The sequence below is a fragment of the Pimephales promelas genome, chromosome 1 (genome assembly GCF_988280905.1).
Source record: "Pimephales promelas chromosome 1, fPimPro1.hap1.1, whole genome shotgun sequence".
NCBI classification, from domain to species: Eukaryota; Metazoa; Chordata; class Actinopteri; order Cypriniformes; family Leuciscidae; genus Pimephales; species Pimephales promelas.
Genome location: NC_142769.1, coordinates 11808785 through 11828636, shown reverse-complemented (window position 1 = coordinate 11828636; position 19852 = coordinate 11808785). Strand labels below are relative to the sequence as shown.

General features: G+C 38.6%; 1 long non-coding RNA gene across 1 annotated transcript; it reads right to left on the bottom strand.

The window, feature by feature from the left end:
- Positions 1–1854: 1854 nt before the first annotated feature.
- LOC120472186 (uncharacterized) lies at positions 1855–15305 on the bottom strand. Its single transcript, XR_005620927.2, has 4 exons — positions 15035–15305; positions 5251–5321; positions 4652–4724; positions 1855–3188 (listed from the first exon to the last, which is right to left on the bottom strand). It is a non-coding gene; the product is annotated as an uncharacterized LOC120472186 (long non-coding RNA).
- Between the last annotated feature and the right edge of the window lie 4547 nt (positions 15306–19852).

Sequence of the window (19852 nt, the reverse complement as noted above, 5' to 3'; positions counted from 1 at the left end):
AAGAAGCGATCTGTGAACGGGCCCTATTCTTTGTCTTACCAAGTCATGGTGTTCATGTGAACAATGAGCCTCGTCTACTCTCCTTGCAAGGGTGTCGAAGTCTGGACAAAATATGTACAGTGACATGACATCACTGCCAGATTCAAACTGTGCGCTCGCTGGCGCTGAGCCAGAGATGGACGCGCTCAGCGCTTGTCATATCATATAAAGTGTTGGGCGGGCCGTATGGCCAAACTTAATTCATTATTATTATGAAAATTAAACATTTAAATTGTTTTTATTAATCTGTTTGGGTGGGACACCTGTCACTCTGGCCGCCCATAAATCCGCGCCTGTTACAGAGTACAGACGATTGGTGTATGACGTCACAGTACTGATTCGAAAGCATACAGCACACAGTGATTGACTTGAAACAGCTCTCTACAGAGTACAGACGATTGGTGTATGATGTCACAGTACTGATTCGAAAGCATACAGCATGCAGTGATTGACAAGAAGCAGCTCAGTACAGAGTACAGACGATTATGACATCACAGTACTGATTCGAAAGCATACATCATACAGTGATTGACATGAAGCAGCTCAGTACAGAGTACAGACGATTGGTGTATGACATCAGTACTGATTTGAAAGCATTTTTTTTATTTATTTTTTTTTTTACTCTGAAACAATATTCTCATGAGTGATCAATCAGCTTTGATATTTAAATCACCATATTGTAATTTCTGCACCGTTAAAGGGCATCCATCCCCCAATATAATTAAATGTATGCTTCATCTTTCATTTTAAATTCCTAAATTCGATCAATAAATTCAATTATTTCGAATAATAAGACAGGCTGTTAACCTAAAACACCTGCAGACAGAAACAATCTCGTTTAAATAGTAGATCACACGTCGAGGACACACGTTTTGCTGCAAACCCGGGAGTTTCTCATGCGCATTTTCCGTGACCACAAAGCACACGTTAAGAATGCGAGCTTTTAGATTTTATTTATTTGCACATATAACATTTAAAATACAACTTTACAAGTCCATTAACGAAAAAAAAAAAAACAACAACTGTGCGGCAGAAAGTGAGAAGACATGAGGTCTTATAAAACCACTTCCCCAAAATCTCATTAAAATGGACATAAAATTACATGATCAAGCAAGACAATATAATCAATACATCAATACAATAAATTAACAAAATAAACTTAATTATATGTTAACATTTTTTTCAGCTCTCTTTTAAAAGTGTTTATAGTGATTGTAGTCTTTAAAACAGGGTCCAAATGATTCCAGAGGGAATTCCCTCTGTATTTCAGTGTAGATTGATTAGCTGTAGTTCTACAAAAGGCAAGATACAAATCTTTACAACGCCTGGAATAGGCATGAACATCCGAAGAACATGAAAAAATGATTGAAAGCTCTGGGCATAATATTTGTCATATTCACACATACTTATACATAAAAATATTTATGCAATATATGTTAACATTAAATATGGTCAAGATGTTATATTTTATAAATGTCGTCAAGATATTATATTTTATGGCAAATCGCGCGTCCCTTGACTGTCGAAACGCACGCGTTTGACAAGTCAATCAGACGCCAGACCGCGCGACAACGTTGCTTCCATTATGAACGTACATTTGAAATTACAAAATTGAGTGCGCAATCAGTGAACGGGCCCTATTCTTTGTCTTACCAATGTGAACAATGAGCCTCGTCTACTCTCCTTGCAAGGGTGTCGAAGTCTGGACAAAATATGTACAGTGACATGACATCACTGCCAGATTCAAACTGTGCGCTCGCTGGCGCTGAGCCAGAGATGGACGCGCTCAGCGCTTGTCATATCATATAACCCAGCAAACAAGCTTCTTTGGGGCCCGAATGGGGCCCTTGCGGGCAGCCCACTGCGGGCCCAGATACCGGCGTGAAATGCGGGGCACGTGTGGGCCCCACACTTCGGGACCCAGGTGGGGCCCCAGTGGGACAGCCCACAAGTGTGGGCTGACTGTGGGCAGGCCCACAGTAAGTAGAGTGGACCCCATTGGGGCCAGTTGTGGGCCCACGGTAAACCCTTATAGGGGCCCATGTGGGGCCATTGCGGGCAGCCCACTGTGGGCCCAGATACCGGCGTGAAATGCGGGGCACGTGTGGGCCCCACACTTTGGGACCCAGGTGGGGCCCCAGTGGGACAGCCCACAAGTGTGGGCTGACTGTGGGCAGGCCCACAGTAAGTAGAGTGGACCCCATTGGGGCCAGTTGTGGGCCCACGGTAAACCCTTATAGGGGCCCATGTGGGGCCATTGCGGGCAGCCCACTGTGGGCCCAGATACCGGCGTGAAATGCGGGGCACGTGTGGGCCCCACACTTTGGGACCCAGGTGGGGCCCCAGTGGGACAGCCCACAAGTGTGGGCTGACTGTGGGCAGGCCCACAGTAAGTAGAGTGGACCCCATTGGGGCCAGTTGTGGGCCCACGGTAAACCCTTATAGGGGCCCATGTGGGGCCATTATGGGCAGCCCACTGTGGGCCCAGATACCGGCGTGAAATGCGGGGCACGTGTGGGCCCCACACTTCGGGACCCAGGTGGGGCCCCAGTGGGACAGCCCAAAAGTGTGGGCTGACTATGGGCAGGCCCACGGTAAGTAGAGTGGGCCCCCATTGGGGCCAGTTGTGGGCCCACAGTGGGCTGCCTGCAATGGCCCCAAATGGGCCCCTATAAGGGTTTGCTGTGGGCCCACAACTGGCTCCAATCGGGGCCCACTCTACTTACCGTGGGCCAGCCCAAAGTGTGGGCTGACTTTGGGCTGGCCCACACAAATTATAGCAGGCTGGATGTGGGCACACTGTGGGTGCAGTTGCAAAATTTGAGCACACAGAGTAGGTACACCCATATTACTATATGCAGTACAATTGGACTTGTTAGCAGCAATAAATCGAGGGTCATGTTTTTTCCCCAAATAATTTATTTATATTTAATAATAATTATAATTAATGATAATACAGTTTAAAACAGCAATAACCACAGAAAACAGGGGATTGAAAATTAAAAATCAATCCCCTCAGGGGCAACAGTAGGTATTTCTGCAGTTCTGGCCCTTCCTTGCCCCATCTCTGTCCCAGGGATTATGGAGCCATGTCTTCATAGAGGCTTCCACATCACATGCAGTGGCTTGACTGCTTTTTGTCACAGCATCTAAGTGAGAAAGGAACAATTGAAATACAAATGTTAAAAACAAAATAAGGGTTGTACTGTTGAACCATTTCAACCTAAGAAAGTTTTCAACCTGCACTTTGAATGAGGAAACGTCTTCTGATTGTTCCAGGTGCTATTTATAAATGCTCAACTAAGAGAATGACTGAATAGGTCAATGAGAGAGCTGCGTTTATAATAACATTTAGTTGTAAGTCATTTTGGTTGGTTAATGATGAACTAAGCTTTTACAAAACATTCATAAATGATTAGCAAGTGATATACTAACATTTTATGTATGTTTTGTCAATTCTGTTACAAGTCATTTACAAAATCATTAGTAAATGAATGATTAACTCATTTTTTATTAAACATGATTATGCGTTTCATAAATGTTTATAAGTGATGTTAATTATTGTATGTTTTGTAGATTCAGTTATAAATAATTTACAATTGTTTAATAAAGGTTTTTATTTTCTCCCTACTTATTAAAATTTAAATTTAAAATTACAAACAACCACCAGCCAGAAAAACATGTTGTATGAAGACTGTTTAAAATACCCCTCCTAATCCTCACAGAATTTGCAAGACAGAACTGATAACACCTGGGCTTATCGATACTGCGGTCTTCCTTAAAAAAAGCTTGTAATTATTTTTTTTGTACTCGTAATGATTTGTCTTACAAGTGTACAGCTATGTGAGTGGTGTTATTAAGAGTGACCACGGTTAATATATATGAAAGATATTAATAAAAATGATGTTAATTCAGCCAGCGCACATACCTCTATTTGCTTCCTGTTTTCGGGCGAAGCCCACAGTAATCGATTGTTGAGTTCACGCGCGCAATCATAAGTGAATATCATCTCAAACCTCTGTGTGTTCAACATCTGATTCGGATGAACTATCCATTTGAGCTGATATTCTCAGAACACCACACAGTGGTAGGTTTGAGACGATATAAATGAACTCACGTGTGAGATCGACAATCGACCACTGTGGGCTTCGACAGAAAACAGGAAGCAAATAGAGGTATGTGCGCTGGCTGAATTAACATCATTTTTATTAATATCTTTCATATCTACTGCAGTCAGATTGACCGTGGTCACTCTTAATAACACCACTCACATGGCTGTACACTCGTAATGACAAATAAAGGATGTTAAGAGGCTAAAAGCAGGTTTAGACCATGCCCCATTGAAGTCAGCAGGGTGCGAATTTTAAAAAGATGATAACACAGTGTAGGCAACACCGATTTTTGTCTGTACTGACAGCACTCCAAATGTACAAAAAAATTAGCTCAATGTTAAAATTGACCGGAGTTGTCCTTTAATTTGGCCCCAGGGCCCGTTTAATGTTTAATACCGGGTTTTGGTTACTATCTCAACGTATGGGTGAGTTCTTATGGATGAAGGCCTGTTGTGTTCGGTCTCTTGGTTTGTGGTAGTGGCAGCTATTGTGAAACTCACCTTTGTCATGTACTGGGTGTGGATGGCATCAAGATCTGGTCCTGAAGAATCACAGGGTCAAATGATATCTCATCTGGTAACAAGAGCATAGTAACTTTAGAAACTCTAATGATATCTTTACCCCCTGATATTGAATTGTGGATTTAAATATAAACATTTAAAGGCTAAGAATATGAGCCATGAGTAAACTGGCCAGATATCTGTGAAAAATAACTTGCGTGCCTAAAGTTGTCGACCCCCTGAATTCAGCATTTAAAAGTTAAAAGAACTTTAGTGTTTATCATTAAAAAAATACAGGAAAATAAATAAATACCTTAGCGCTGGACAGTATGGTGTCTCATTGGCCAACATAATTAAAAACACACCTAGAGAATATACCAATGACCATGATATCCTGTTTTCATAATAGTTCAATTAATTATAATAACTTATGACCATTATAACATTATATTATTTTGCCAGCTATTATTTAGCCTACAGGCTTCTCAATGACAATATCACTGAAAAAAAACTGGGGTTAATGAGTGTGAGACTTCATTAAAAAGCATAAATCCTACAGACCCCAAACTTTTGAACAGTATGTTTGAAGTTTTGCTTACTAGTCGAGTTCATAGCCGTGGAGGTTGTCTTGGGACAGGGCTGTAGCAGGATATCATGATGATTTTCTAGACTAGAATATAACATGCAATGTGTCACAGAGCCAACAATGTTACATAGCATTTGCAATAGAACAAAGGGTTTATTACAATGAATCAAGCTAGAGATCCAATGCAGAAAAGAGAAAAAGAATATAAAATCTTAACGTAATATATTGTGCAATAAATGCATATGAAATTATTATCATGAAACAATAATTACCCCTTTGTTGTGGAGGTTTTTTTTCTGTCCCTTCTGAAATCACTTTTATTATCAATCTTTGTAAGTGACGTCACTGATCAACAGTACGTTACAGTGTGAATTCTTTCAGGCTAGCTAGTGTGGTGGAAAATTTTAAACTGAATATTAAGCTAACCATGTTTTGACATTTGACCTCATATAACCAGCTGAGTATCTGAGACAATGTACTAAGGCATTCTGCACTTCAGATGAATGTATGCGTGTCAAACACCTGACTGAGTATAAATAACAAATATGGGAAATGCAACTAGACAGATGACTAAGTTAGAAACATTAAATCAAAGTCTCCTCTACCCAGTAACAAAACAGTGTACCTATGAAGAACCAATGAAATTAATGTCATTATGGCATACCTCCATCTGATATAAAAACTGTTGTATCAGTGTTTTCGGGGGGATTCTCAATGGAATTTGTCTGAGATCCACCGGCCTTGTGTTTACTTGGGAAGTTCTCTGAGTATTGCTCGAGAACTCTCCTGGCCGTAATTAAAAGCATTGAAAGGACATTTGCTGGAGTCTGTCTGTTATTTAAGCTGCGCAGCAAGAACAAGTAAGTTAGAATTATTAGCACCCGGCGGACGTCGACTGTAGATGCGCCAGGGGTATAGGATTAGAACCCGGCGGACGTCGACTGGAGATGCGCTAGGGTTATAGGATTAGTACCCGGCGGACGTCGACTGGAGATGCGCTAGGGTAGAGGGTAGGTTTAATTGACTCAGCGGACGTCGATGTGTAGATGCGCTGGTAAAAGTAAGACTTGGCCAACTAGAGTGAGTATTATTGTAGAGTAGTCAGGTTCAGGGAAAAAAATCCATTACAATTTTGGCGAGCCAGCCAGGAGTCCTCGGAATCTCCCTCTGTCGGATGGACAGGGACGAGGAACCATGTAACCGTCATGTCCATGCATGAGGTTGTCTTCACTCTGCCGGACTGCAGAACCCTGTTCGACAGAGGGACATATTCCAGTCGGGCTAAAAGAACTAAATTAAGGTAGGATGACGGACCTCAGCACTTTTCCTTTTAAAAATGCTTCTAAATTAATGAAATTAATTAAAAGATTTAACTGAAATTTGGCTTTTCTGTTAAGTGAAATTTTGAAAAGAATTAGGATAAATTGTGTTTTTACCTTAGCTATTAAGAGCAATGATTTTGGTTAAATTCAATTCAAATTGATATTTGTTGAGTATTTTATTTGTTGTGTTTGAGAGTGCTTCCAGAAAGCTGTCAATGTCAATGCTTCCCGCAAATAGCAATTTGTCATGCTAGAAATCAGATTTGGGAGGGAAAATACCCCGAGATGCTGGAGTAGCCAAATTAAACTTGCTTTTTGTTTGAAAGAGACTTTAATTCTGATTGTATATAAAGAAAGATAAAGAGATAAATGATACTGCAACTTGCTTTTTTGTTCGAAATAATTTAATTATGATTGGATAATAAGAGAGAAAATTAGAAATTAGAAATGTTGAAACAAGATCAATAGATAAATTAAAAAAGGCAAAAATTGTTAAAAGTATAACACATAATAATATAAATATGCATTCTGAAAGAATTGGGACATTTTGAATCATAAAGAAACTTTTATATTTTAAACTTTGATTTATTTATGTATATGAGATGTAAAACCTAGGTGTTCTTAAAGTGATGAATAAATAGTACTATATAAATATATATTAACTGCATGCGTTTAAATATTATACTTTCTATCTGAAGGTGTCTAGAATTTGTATCCTGTTATCCCTGGAAGACAGTGTGTGGAAAGTAAATGTATCCATTTCAGAGATTTGCATTATGCATAGTATGAGAATGAGGTGGGGTGACCAGTTAAAATATAAATTGTGATTTGAACAAGCACATAACATTTATCTTACAGTCATTTTATTTTGGATTCTTAAAAAAAAAAAAAAAAAAGACGAAGAAGGGATGTTAAACTGTTTTATTATTAGAGTTTGTTTTTTTTTTTTTTCCTGCGTCTTTGCAAAGAAGAAATGCTTGCTTTTTCCCCGCAAGGAAGAATGCTTTTTAATAAAATGAGGAAATGCTGTTGATAACCAGATGAGATTTTTTAGTTATTAAACTATGAGTTTAATTTGAGTTTTGCAGTTCTCTGAGTGTTCAGAGTTTCAGACACCTCGAAAGGTTGGATGACTGGAGATAGAGAAAGAGGAAGTGGTGCCCTCAGCTCCCCAGCTCCAGAAAGAGGAAGTGGACAGTTCACTTGAGGTGACAGTGACTTTTTCTAAAGACAATTTTTGTCATGCATTATGGAATTGTGTGCCAGGGTGGATCAAAAAGCCAGACCGAGAGTCTCATTGCAGCCTGATGATCAAACGTATCAACATCAAGTCAACTGAACGAGAATCCACACAGAAAATAAAAGATTTCCATCCACTCACTGCCAGGTGCTGTATTTTTGATCACTACAGAGAACGGTTTCAAATTTAGTTAATTATCATATTAACTTGATTATTGTCTTACTGGTTTCAGCAATTCTTCGTATTTCTTAAACTAACACTTTGAATCTGCTTCCAATAGGGACCAGTCCAGCTGCCCTAATACAGGAAGTTCAAAAGCAGAATAGTAATAGTGAGAGTTTGACTCACCAATCAGGTAAAACACTGGGGCTGGATTTAATAGAGGTAAAAGCATGTATTTTGTTGAGAATAGATTTTAGATTATGCAGAATTCTCTGGAAAAGTAAATATAGGGCACAAAGTGTCCCAAAGAAACATAATGGTTAGAAAAGCAAAAATAATTGGTCACTCCATTTCATTTAAAGGTAATTTTCTGGATTCAATAAAAACAATGAATCTAATTTTAACCTTTTGAAACCACATGCTGTCATCACCAAAAGGGTACGAGATATAAATGTTTTATATTTGTCCATGGATCCGAGATTGTGAGAAGATCTCCAAATCTTCTTTTAAATAGCTTATGAGCAACAACAAAAAGTTTGAAAATTGAAAAATTGCAATCAATGTAGGGCTGCACGATTTGGGCCAAAATGATAATCACGATTATTTTGATCAATATTGAGATCACGATTATTTATCACGATTATTTGTTTATTTTTAACCAAAAGAAATGTTATTGTCACATAGGCTAATTATAACTGCTTTCACATCCATATTGTGCTACATTCCATGCTAATGTACAACTATGTGCATTAAAATAAAACAGGTGCTCTCATTCACCAAAATTCAGTGCATCTCTTTAAAGAATAAATACAAATAAAGAAAACAATAAATAAAATGTAGCAGAACTTCAACAGGGCACTATTTTATATTTTACATTGTGTAAATATATTTTAGGAAGCAAAATATAAACTTGCATTGTACCTGCATAATTGATGTGAATAAAACGAGAAAAATATACAATCAGTAAAAAACAAATATTCCATAACAGAATGTAACCAAATGAGAACATGTCAAGGCAGAACTATGCTTGAAAGTTCGTTTAATGGATGAGTCATTGTTATTTGACACTTTAAAAAAAATGGAAAATGTTGTGGTACAGTGTTAGTGATTAGTTGTGAAGTCTTACTGCATACATTTAATGTATTTAATCCTCCATATGAAAGTTTATGTGGTCGAATTATTTCTATTTAATAAACAATAGTTCAAAACAAGATATTTGTATTAGCCTATTGGAGTCCATTAATCGAACTTACATGCCTCTCATATAGTAATTATATATTACTAGTATGTATAGACCGATTTACTAATGCAATTTACTAATGCTCACACACTCGGCCTCCCTTGTTCACTGTAACTCGCGCGCAGACACACTTCTCTCTTGCGCACTGGAGGACGTGGAAAAAAGAAAAAAAAACCTTTAATATCCACAAGTTTCCTACGCCCCATGAGGCCTTGCATCAAAAGTGGGCGCATCTTCCGTAAACAAAGCGCGACTTGACATTCTTAACACTCGTTCATTCAACAGTTGACAGTCATTCAAGTTATAGCGATCCAAACTAGCTAACGATGTGGGAACACAACCTCAACGAAATTAAAAAGGGTGAAATAACAGTACCTTTACCCTCCGCAGTAGTTGATTGGGAGTATTATAATAACATTATTAATAATCAATACTCATCAAGGCATGGTGACAGACAGTTATGTGAGCTGACAAACAATTAAAATAAAAAAATACACACTTGGTCATTGTGCTTTGGAGTTTATTCAAAACTATAAATGAATGTGCTACTTGAATACATTAACTGGCACATTTGGTATTCTGTCAACTCACTCTTTGATCCTGAGTTTAGGTGTAACATCAGTAGCGAACAGCACATGTTGTCCCTGAGCTCCGTAACGACATCTCTCATAAAGATCTGCGTCTTTAAATAGTAAAATAATTATCCGAAAAACAGCTAGCCTCTTCGCTAACTAACACACAAAATACCATTGGAATGCTACTTCCGCCGCCGTACCGGAAGTTTCACCCACTTTATTTTTTACAGGAGCGCCCCTCGGAAACTTGTGGATACGGAGCGGAATGGATGACGCATTTTAAATATCGCTCGATCACGTGAATTTGATCGTACGTGGGAAGCCAAAATCGTGATCGTGATTAAAATTCGATTAATCGTGCAGCCCTGAATCAATGACAAATTGCATTTGAGAAATTAGAACTGGTTCTCTTAATTGCAACGCTAGATGGTTATTATTTTTAAGTGTTTAATCTATTTGATTTTGAAAAGTTAGGTTTTCAATAGGGGTGTCAACCTACATTGTTCTCAGGGTTCGGTTTGATTACGGTTATCATGTAATCGATTTTAGTTCAATTCGATATCACGATGTATTATGATGCACTGCTTCTTTAATTTTCAATTTTTCAGGTTTCAAAAAGGGATGTGTGTGTTTGCCTATCTGGCACAAAGCACATATGCAACAAATGACGTCAGAAAAGTGTCAGTACATTATAATTGGTTATGGTCTACTACTGAACAGATACTGAATTGTCCTCATTTGCATAGCAATGCATCGTTGAAACGATTAAATTCGATGCCGCTAGTTTTTTTTAGGTGTAAACTTGGCCTCATGGCGACTGCATCGGACGATTGACAATTGATATCCTAACGTTTAGACACTGTCGCAAGGGGAATGCCACAGTGTGTCTACGTTCAGTAGCTTCTGTCGTAAAAGTTGTTACCGTTCGGATTTGGTGGTATTCCACTCCATAATAGCCCATATATTCCCCATTCAGTTCATAAACTGCTAAGGCAGACAAAAAGGTATGATTCTCTGGCCAGAGTGGGGTGTGTGTGAAAGTGTATGAATGTGAATGTGTGAGATAAGGTATTCTGAGAGACACCAAGACAAGTATATATGAATCAAAACACCTGTGTTTAAATTTATTAAGTGGGCCCACAGGTTAAAATATGACCACAGGTTAAAATATGACCTCACAGGGTGAAAATAAAATATGGCCAATAAATTAACGGCCATGAAAAATTTTGGCTAACTATCCTGAGTGTTTGAGTTGTTGTAGTGGCAGAAATAAACAGTGCCACACATGCGCAGCGTATAACTTTGGGAAGGCAGAGAGCAATCTTACCCTGTCCTCCCCATACTTATTTTTTCCTTTTACAGGATGTCATGATGGATCTCATCGAGCAGAACTGATTCTGTTCCAAATGTATAAATATTGTCTTGTTACTGTTTAACATGAAATTTGACAGGTCTCATCAGAAAAGGAAGACCGGCCAGACAAGCAGATGAGTTAATAGATGTTGTCACTAACAAAAATAGTTAAGGTCTCCATTCACAGGTGAAAGCAGAAGGGAAAAGTTTCACTCCACAAATAGGGTCCAGTGGGTGCGGTTGTGATCTGAGGAGGAATCTCGCAACAATCAGTAAGTTTGGAGAGCGTGACACCTCCATCCAAGCATCTCACCTCAAACTACACCAATCAGCCCTGAGCAACCCCACACCAAAACGCCGACGACAACACAGCCTCAAGTGGGGGATAAAAAGGACGTGCTAGTAACGTACCTCCCTTGCCGTCGAGGGAAAGACCTTACTACGGTTCGCAAAGAACCATTCTGGTGAAGATGGAATGTCAAAGGGGCAACGAGATGATTAACACACCTGGAGAAAGATGTGGGCCAACTAATGGTTTAAGTTTATTTGTGTGATGTTTATTGATGTTTTATTTTGGTTCAATCAAACTGTATGACTGAGTTTTGAGATAGATCTCATGATTTGATTAATTACTGATTAATTTGAAATTATTTCAGGTAGGGATGCACCGATATGGCCGATAACATTTTGGCCGATACTGATAACCGATAATTCTTTGCATTTGAAAGCCGATAACTGATATATTGGCTGATAAATCTAAATTAAAAGTTTGATATACTTTGATAACCTGTATGCATAAACAAATGGCTACAATAGTGTTCTCATTATAATGGCATGTATATTACAGTCTCAATTATAGTTATAAATGTGCATTGCAGTTTGAGCTGCGCACGCTAAAGATAAAGATGATCACCGGAAAGGCTACAATGAAGCACTACAGCATCATTCATTAACTCAACCAGACGTATATATACACAAAATAAGCATATTACAAATTACAATGGCAAAGAATGATGCGAATGCTTAAGAGAACTTAACTGTGCATGTCATGAAAGCTTAACTCCATAGATGTGTTTTTTCCACAACGCGCTTGTCGCACTTAAACACTGGCGAACAAGAATTCACCCCCTTCTTTTGCGGGCGTGTTTTTATTATTCAGAACCATCATGGCGAACCACGCGCATCTCTAAACTGAAGTAAATAATCTATTATCTATCGGCTTTGATAAATCGGCCCAAATTTCCTATTGAATCGATAACGATAACATAAAAAAAAATAAATAAATAAAGAAAGACCATTTATCGCCCGATATTGATGTGGTCAATATATTGTGCATCCCTAATTTCAGGTACACGTAAATTGAGAAGAAGAAAATTTCTTAACTTCCGTAGAGTATAGGGACTCTAACTATTCATTACTGTAAAAATAATAAATAATTTAGGGACTATTATTGAAGAAACTTTCAAAAAAGTTTTAACAAGTCTAAGACAGAAATCATAGATGCTAAAAAATAAAAATAAAATTGTATTAGTCAATCTCTAATGAAAGAGAATAGATGATAAGTTACTTTGCTGGACAAGGTCTGAATAGATAATTGGTTAACAGTTTATAGTGATGAATTAATGACTACATTAATTTTAGGTGTTTCCAATTGTTAAAACAGAGAAAGAAAAACTTTTAAAAGGGAATTGATTTTGGGAAAAATATTTTATTAGTTAAAGAAGTTGTGTGATTAAGTGTGATTACTGAAATGTTCCGTTCATGTATTGTCTAATGTCTGTATTTGATATCTGAGAGGTGACTGCGGGTCTAGTCTATTCTAGGAATACAGTAACAGTGCTTGCTTATTTAGCCCGGCTTCCAGAAATGAAATATGGATTTTGTTTTGTTGAGAGAGGTCTTCAACGTATTAAAACAAATTATGTAGACCACAGAGTTAAAACCTAGACCAAGGACAATATGACCCAAACATATTACATTTAAATTAAAAATTATTCTAATAAGTTTAGACATTTTGGAAATAGAGTATTTGCTAATAGAGAAATTCTGAAAAGCTTTATAAATTCACAACGAAGTTACAGATTAAATGATCTGGATCAATGGATCCGTTATGAGCTATTCCGCATTGCCAAAACTTAGAGGCAGAATAACTTAAGTTATGCCTATCAGTTAATTCTGGAAAATAGGATTGTAGGAAGATATAGTTAAAGATTAATTGGCATATCAGCAGCTAAGGCTGTTCTTGTGGCTAGAGCTAGTTAATTGAAAAAATATTGACATTGTTTGAAACAAAATAATAAAATTATTGATATTAGTGTTAAAGGATAAAAATAAATGATTATAGAACGTTTTTTGGTAAGATTTTTTTAAAAAGATACTTAAATAGATCTGTCTAGGAAAATAAATAGCCTGCTTGAATTAAAAGCTAACAAAATACGATTAAAAAAAAATGGTTCATAACTATCAGCCTGTTAAAGGCCTGATTGACTGATTGATACCGTTGGATCAATGCGATTCGAGAGATAGCAAAAGATGACGAAACTGACATAAGGTCTAAAGTGGTAAGGCAGTGTACTATGTTTAGATTTTACTACAGATAGAATTAGATTGCTGGATGATAGAATGTTGGGAAGGAAATGAATAGGTGAGAAGATGGTATGTGTATGTTGGAAAATTGGTTCTATTACAGGTTAGGATGTTGATTGAAGGAGTATCTTGCAGGTAATTATAAAGTAAAAGATGAAAATGGTTAAAGATAACAAGTGGTATTAAAGTCACACTTAATGAGATCATGCAGGTATGGAAAATTGATCAGAAGAATTAAAATTTAATATGGCCGTGTTTGTTTACGGCCAGAGAGGGGAACTGTGGTGGAAAATTTTAAACTGAATATTAAGCTAACCATGTTTTGACATTTGACCTCATATAACCAGCTGAGTATCTGAGACAATGTACTAAGGCATTCTGCACTTCAGATGAATGTATGCGTGTCAAACACCTGACTGAGTATAAATAACAAATATGGGAAATGCAACTAGACAGATGACTAAGTTAGAAACATTAAATCAAAGTCTCCTCTACCCAGTAACAAAACAGTGTACCTATGAAGAACCAATGAAATTAATGTCATTATGGCATACCTCCATCTGATATAAAAACTGTTGTATCAGTGTTTTCGGGGGGATTCTCAATGGAATTTGTCTGAGATCCACCGGCCTTGTGTTTACTTGGGAAGTTCTCTGAGTATTGCTCGAGAACTCTCCTGGCCGTAATTAAAAGCATTGAAAGGACATTTGCTGGAGTCTGTCTGTTATTTAAGCTGCGCAGCAAGAACAAGTAAGTTAGAATTATTAGCACCCGGCGGACGTCGACTGTAGATGCGCCAGGGGTATAGGATTAGAACCCGGCGGACGTCGACTGGAGATGCGCTAGGGTTATAGGATTAGTACCCGGCGGACGTCGACTGGAGATGCGCTAGGGTAGAGGGTAGGTTTAATTGACTCAGCGGACGTCGATGTGTAGATGCGCTGGTAAAAGTAAGACTTGGCCAACTAGAGTGAGTATTATTGTAGAGTAGTCAGGTTCAGGGAAAAAAATCCATTACACTAGCAATTAGCTAATTTCCAATAACCCATTGACAAATTACCAGCAAAACAAAACTATCAAAAACTGTTGTCAACACAAAGATGTGGTTAAAACCCCAAACTTATGTAAAACAAGAGCTAACGTTAACTTAACTTAACGTTACCTATTCTGAAAACAGTTGAGATGCTAACGGACTTTTTCGAAGACTCAAAACCTTTTCTACAAAGTAAATATTCAACAGAAGCGTATCAATTATACGTAAGAAAGGTGTTAGGAACGTTTGTATGTATTATTTGTGTGATTTTGTTAACTAAACTTACCTGAAAGCAGTGGAAAAACAGAGAGACGCTGTTCTTTGCTGTTTGTCAGTTGAAGAGGTTTCCTCGTTTCCATGGTTTCCATCTGCTCGCGTGCGCTCCTGTCTTTGAATCGGACAACTTTGAATGCGACTCGCACGCGCGTTGAAACCATAACAATTCAAAAGGCACGCAGCATTTAAACATCTAGAATTATAACATGTAACAATTTAAAATATCATTCATTTTATATCATGAATTTAAAAATCATCGTGTAGTTCTATGACCCATGTAATATTATTTTTTTTCATTAGAATATGAAAGCACTAAAATGCTTTATGAAAGTTGGTAATGAAATTACGCCCAGTGACGTCGCAGTTTCGTTTGTGTCTGATTGGGCTCAGTCGTTACATCAGTGATGTAGGCTTATTTATTAGTATCAATAATATATAATTTTATTATGATAAATATGCATCACTGATTAATACCAAAACAAATCAGTAAACCATTGTAGGCTATTGTTTTTATTGTGACAAATAAGTTAATTTTATTTAATAAATATGGTAACACTTTCTGTGCAGTCCATACTTATAATGAATTATAGCACCATTTATACTTATTTATGAGCAATATTACTATTGTATAAATATATTCATAAAGACTCATTAAGACCTACTGCATTACAATATATAGTTACATCTATATTTTTTTAATAATTCCTTATAAGTCAAAAATTTGTTTTTAAATGCAAATGCTCATAATCCATTATATGCAGTTTTAGTTAATTATGGACTGACATTTCACAGGATCGTTAAATAGTTTGATTAAGCTTCTAATATTAAACCTTCTAATGTTAAAACTTTTGACTGTTAAACAACTTAACTTCGCATGGGCTAACTGCCTGGGGCCCCATGTGGGTTTTCTGTGGGCAAACCCACAGTGGGTTGCCCACAGTAAACCCTCATGGGGGCCCAAATGGGCAAAACTGCTATGGGCCCCGCATAGGCTAACCCACTGCGAGCCTGTGTGGATTTTCTGTGGGCAAACCCACAGTGGGTTGCCCACAGTAAACCCTCATGGGGGCCCAAATGGGCAAAACTGCTATGGGCCCCGCATGGGCTAACCCACTGGGGGCCCGTGTGGGTTTTCTGTGGGCAAACCCACAGTGGGTTGCCCACAGTAAACCCTCATGGGGGCCCAAATGGGCAAAACTGCTATGGGCCCCGCATGGGCTAACCCACTGGGGGCCCGTGTGGGTTTTCTGTGGGCAAACCCACAGTGGGTTGCCCACAGTAAACCCTCATGGGGGCCCAAATGGGCAAAACTGCTATGGGCCCCGCATGGGCTAACCCACTGGGGGCCCGTGTGGGTTTTCTGTGGGCAAACCCACAGTGGGTTGCCCACAGTAAACCCTCATGGGGCCCCAAATGGGCAAATCTGCTATGGGCCCCGCATGGGCTTACCCACTGGGGGCCCTTGTGGGTTTTCTGTGGGCAAACCCACAGTGGGTTGCCCACAGTAAACCCTCATGGGGGCCCAATTGGGCAAAACTGCTATGGGCCCCACATGGGCTAACCCACTAGGGGCCCTTGAGGGGTTTCTGTGGGAAAGCCCACTGTGGGCTTGCCCTCAGCAAGCCCACATGGGGCCCCAAAGGGTTTGCCCTTGCCCACACTGTCCCACAGAAAACCCACACTTACCCACAGTGGGCCCGCACTGGCATGTTTGCTGGGAAAGTGTTGGGGGGCCGTAAGGCCAAACTTAATTCATTATTATTATGAAAATTAAAAATTTAAATTGTTTTTAATAATCTGTTTGGTTGGGCCACCTGTCAATCTGGCCGCCCATAAATCCGCGCCTGTTACAGAGTACATACGATTGGTGTATGACGTCATAGTACTGATTCGAAAGCATACAGCATGCAGTGATTGACATGAAGCAGCTCTCTACAGAGTACAGACGATTGTATGACATCACAGTACTGATTCGAAAGCATACATCATACAGTGATTGACATGAAGCAGCTCAGTACAGAGTACAGACGATTGGTGTATGACATCACAGTACTGATTCGAAAGCATACAGCATACAGTGATTGACATGAAGCAGCTCAATACAGAGTACAGACGTTTGGTGTATGAGGCCTAAAAAAAAAAAAAATTGGTTCCGGTTGGTTGTCAGTTGAGGTCATGGGTCGGTAGGTAATTTTTTTTTTTTTTTTTTTCAGTGGCAGCAAGGGATGGGTAGAAAATTATTCAGGGCTCGACATTAAAGGGATAGTCAAACCTAAAAATATCAAAATTGAAACTACTGTGGAAACAAAGACACCTACATCTTGGATGCCCTTGAGTTAAGCTAAAACATATCAAAAATTAATTTCAAAGTGAACTATCCCCTTATTAAGCCTTTTCACGTGCTTGTCCTCCGGACAAGTAAGTAAATCTGTCAATCACTTGTCCGAGTAAAAAAGTTGCTTGTCCGGATTTTTAAAATGTATTTATTTTTTATTCTGAAGCAATATTCTCATCAGTGTTCAATCAGCTTTGATATTTAAAAAGGCAAATTGTAATATATGCACCTTTAAGGGCATCCCCATCCACCAATATTATTAAATGCCCTATAGTGTCTTATTATTCTAAATAATTGAATTTATTGATCAAATTTAGGAATTTAAAATGAAAGATGAAGCATACTGTTACCCTAGGTAGGGCTGATGAAATTAAATCATTTACACTGAAAAATTACAATTTCATAAAATAATGTTATGAAATTGATTTAAATGTGCAAATAAGAAATATTGAAAAGAATTATACTAGGCTACTTATAAACATAACACTAAACTGCCAATAGGTGGCGGCAGGCGGCCGTATAAATGAGTGAGTTATTGATTCATTAATTCAAACGATTCGTTCAAACGGTTGATTCATTCAAGAAGAATGAGACAGTTGATGTTTATGAATGGGTCATTGAATCCTTGACTCAACCGATTCGTTCAAAATGCTGAATCATTCAGTAATGAATACAGGATGAGTTCCTGTGAGATGCGTCGTGGTTCTGCTGTGACTTTTCTTTGGAACTATTTTCGCTGCTGAAATGGAACAAAAACACCCAATATTGCTTATAAACAGTAAGTGACTTAATCTTAACTGTTTATTGAACTGTTGTAGGAAATCAATGTCACTTTTTCAATCGTGATGGTATTCAGGAAAAATAATTGAGGCTGCTTAGTGCTTAACATATGTTAAAATATAAAAACTCCACATTTAGATTTTTTATAGGCAGAGTATGTTGTTAACTGTGTGTGTGTGTGCTCCGCTCATGTGTGTAGATTTCTCTGCGCGAGCGTCAACAGCGCAACCTTACCATCAGTAATACAGTAGGCCTGCTACATTTATTATCCACAATCGATCGCAACTTGCAATAAATGTAATAAAATCAGAATCATTCTCTCGGTTTAGTGATTCCCTAGTTATTTTTTTGTTTGTTATTGATGTTCAGGCTACTTGTCCGTTGGGGCGAGTAAAATTCTCTTTTACTTGTCCTTCAAAAATCCATTTGTCCCGGAAAAGCGGTCAAGTTAGACGGGCTCTAGAGATACGAACCGCGGCAGGTTAGAGTGGATTGCATAAAATAATGAAAGAAACGAACAAATACATGGCGAAAGAAGTGCTAGACAGCAGAAGATGTGATTGGGATCATGATTGGATCATGATAGGATGATTTTTTATAAAACTATAGGCGGATGGAGGTATTAGTATGTGGTGTGTGCATGTCACAGGCTGGCTCAGTTCTTTCTTTTTTTTTTCTTTTTTTTTTCTCTGCCTAATTAGAGACATTAGGGCCTTACTGTGTGATGGTTTTACTGTGTGTGGAAACGTATTTGCACTTTGATTTGTAGTGGGTATTCACTGTACGTATTCATCAGAATTTGTAGTGGGTTTTGTTGTTTCTATTACTTCTGCCCTATTTGACTCTTTGTGTTATGTACAAACCTGGCAACCCACTTCCTGTTTTTTTTACAATGCCCATATTTGGACTACTTCCTCTCCCAATAATGCGACTTAATTAGTTTATTTGGTACTCATTACTACATTGCTCCTCTCTGCCCATATTTGGACTATACTTCCTGTCACTGATTGAATAGACAAGAATTGATGATTGCCTATGCCTTGCAATTGATGATGATTTCAATTAGCAAACTAATGGTCTAACAACCACTCATGCCCTGGTTGAAGGATATAAAAGCTGGTTCTTTGGAAGAGAGAAGGTAGATTTTTTGTCTGGCTGCAGTTGTGCTGCGATTGTGTCTTTGGGTGCTCTACGGCTCTGCAAAGGATGTCCAGGTTTCAAGGCCTTTCGTCTGAACGTTGATGTACTACAACTATATTCCCTCAACGCTCTCTATCGCTGCCTGAAGGGCCGTAATTCTATTTTTCTTCAACACAGTGTGAGTGCGTGCCCATTTGATACTCGTGGCTGTCGTGGTCATTGTGATTGCTTTCTTCCAGCCTCCGCTATACGCAGCTTGTGGCTCCAGAGTCTGCCGTTTTCCTGAAGATCGTGTGGCTACCCTCGAACCTCCCTCAACGCTCGCTATCACTGCCTGAAGGGCCGTAATTCTATTTTTCTTCAACACAGTGTGAGTGCGTGCCCATTTGATACTCGTGGCTGTCGTGGTCATTGTGATTGCTTTCTTCCAGCCTCCGCTATACGCAGCTTGTGGCTCCAGAGTCTGCCGTTTTCCTGAAGATCGTGTGGCTACCCTCGAACCTCCCTCAACGCTCGCTATCACTGCCTGAAGGGCCGTAATTATGTTTTTCTTCCACACAGTGAGAGTGTGTG